The sequence below is a fragment of the Panthera tigris genome, chromosome A3 (genome assembly GCF_018350195.1).
Source record: "Panthera tigris isolate Pti1 chromosome A3, P.tigris_Pti1_mat1.1, whole genome shotgun sequence".
In the NCBI taxonomy this organism is placed as follows: Eukaryota; Metazoa; Chordata; class Mammalia; order Carnivora; family Felidae; genus Panthera; species Panthera tigris.
In genome coordinates, this window is record NC_056662.1 from 76751492 (window position 1) to 76754177 (window position 2686).

The window sequence follows — 2686 nt, forward strand, 5'->3', positions numbered from 1 at the left end:
TATCTTATTCAGCAAAGAAGTTGCCAGTGCCATTGACAGTGAAGCTCTAAGAGTCATCTTGACAGTTTCACTTTTGTCTAACTTGTCAATGGAAACAGGTTATTGAATCAGAGATGGAATAAACAGGTGTGGTTTTTGTTTGTTTGTTTGAATAGCAAGAGTGAGTGATGCGTTTCTATGCTCTCTATAGACGGTCTTTATAGCCATGGGTTTGTTTGCCTTTTTTTATTTTTTGATATGGGGTAAAACACTTAACAGTCTCAACAAAATCCTGTGCTGGGACACCAGTAGAGCTACATGAATTCAGGGTAAGGAAGGAAAACCTCTCTCTCTCTCTCTCTCTCTCTCTCTCTCTCAGACCCAGCATCTAACTCCTCACGACCTGTTGTTCATTCTACTTCCTAAAGTCTCTCAACTTAGTCTTCTGTGCTCTCTCTCTCTGCTGACGTTGCCCTATTTGAGCTCTTCATCATAGTTTGCTGAGCTCAAAATAGTTCCAGGGTGTCCCTCTGGGTCTTCCGCCACATTGCTGCTGGAGGTATTTACTTTAAAATGATGAAACTGGATTCAGGGATTCCACAAGTGTGGGATAGAGATGTGGTAGAATATTATTCATCCATGAGAAAGAAGGAGAATTCCACTGTTTGTACTAACGTGGATGGACCTTAAGGGCAGTATGCTGAGTGAAATAAGTCAGAGAAAGACAAACACTGTATGATGTCACTTGTATGTGGAATGTAAAAGAGCCAAACTTAGAAAGACAGAGTAGAGTGGTAGTTACCAGGGGCTTGGGAAAATGGAGCGATATTGGTCATAGGTTGTAAGCTTCTGGTTATAAGGTTAATAAGTGATGAGGTTAATAAGTTTGGGAATCTAATGTACAGCATGGTGATTATAGACAATAATACTGTATTGTATACTTGAATGTTAAAAAGAGAATGATCTTAAATGTTCCCACCAGAAAAAAAAAAAAAATAGAAGAAGAAGAAAACAGCAATGTGACACAATGGGGGGGGGGAGTAGATAATACTATGGTGGTGATTATTTTACAATTTGTAAACCTATCAAATGAACACATTGTAAAACTTCAACTTAGACAATGATATGTCTCATTTACGTTTCAATAAAGCTATCAAAAATACATTTAAAAAATAATAAATACCGGTCCTCCTGGTCCAAAAGACAGTATCTGGACAGTTCAGCATGTATACAAGGCCCTTGACCATGTGTCCTTGTCCTACTCTCACACCTTCACTTCCATCTCTGTTACTCCTTCATACAGCCCCTGCCATGAGTGACATCACCACTTGCTGGTCGCTGAACATGCCATGCACTTTCACACGTTCATCCCTTGGGGTGCCTGGGTGGCTCCATCAGTTAAGCGTCCAACTCTTGATTTCAGCTTATGTCCTGATCTCTCAGTCTTGAGATCAATCCCCGCACTGGGCTCTGTGCTGAGCGTGGATCCTACTTGGGATTCTCTCTCTTCCCCTCTGTTTGCCCATCCCCTGCTTGTGTATACACATGCTCTCTCTAGATAAATAAGTAAACGGCAACAAAAAGTCTGTCACTTGCCCCACTTTTCTGCCTGTAATCTCATTATTTAAAGCCTGGTCAAATGTTACCCTGCCATTTAAGTCTTCCTAAGTCTCTCCAAGTTGTGGTCCTGCCAATGTGTCCCTAATGCTCTTCCGTCTGTGCCTCTGTTGAGCAGAACATTGTCTCATAATCAGTCAGGTGGGTGTCTGACTGGTCCACCAGCCTTGAGGGCAGGCCCCTCAGGTAGCCCAGTGCTCAGCACAAAGCAGACACTCAAATTTTTTTGGATATTTTTTTTCCATGTGATTTGCATGGAATTAGGAACCTTCAATGATGTCATCTACAGCCCTGAAATGAAGTACCATTTATTGAAAAGCCCAGGGCCCCTGACCAACTTGCTAAGTAGTGGTTTGCCTAAAATGAACTGCATATGTGGCAGCTTTTCCAAGGTCTTTATCACAAGTCAGGCAGGATATACCACTGACTTATATGAAGGCATTTCATGGTACACATCTGGACATTTTTTCTTCATGCTAGGAGATTCCCAGAGCACAGTTAGGTTTGATGAACATTCTCATACGCATGTGTCTAATTATATGCTGAACAATTGATCAATTAATTTGTTGCAATTTAGACAACTTACTCTAATGTCATGTTTGTTGTTGTTTTACTATTTTAAAAAGTAGTAGATCCAGAATGATCCTTGGGAGTGAGAGCTCAATGCTCTCTAGTCCATAAAAAGTGAATGGTATCATAAGAGTGTTACATCCAGGCTCTTCTCACTGATATATGCTCCTCCACACTCATGCATAGGGTCTGAGTTTCCAGACATGTGGTATTAGATAGTTAAAGCACATCGATGTTAATTTGTGAAAAAGTGTGACTAATGTAGCCATGCTATATGACTATGTATGTGTGTGTGTGTATGTATATAGTATATCGTGTGTGTGTGTGTATGTGTGTGTGTGTGTGTAGTATATCTAACCCAAGACTAGATTTAAGAAGAAGCAGACAAAATGGGATTTGTTCCCATGTATTAGTTGCATGACTTAGTGTTATGGGCTGAATTGTATCCTCCCAAAATTCATATGTTGGAGTCCTAACCCCCAGTACCCATGGCCCACAATTCAGAGCCTGTTCCTTTAGG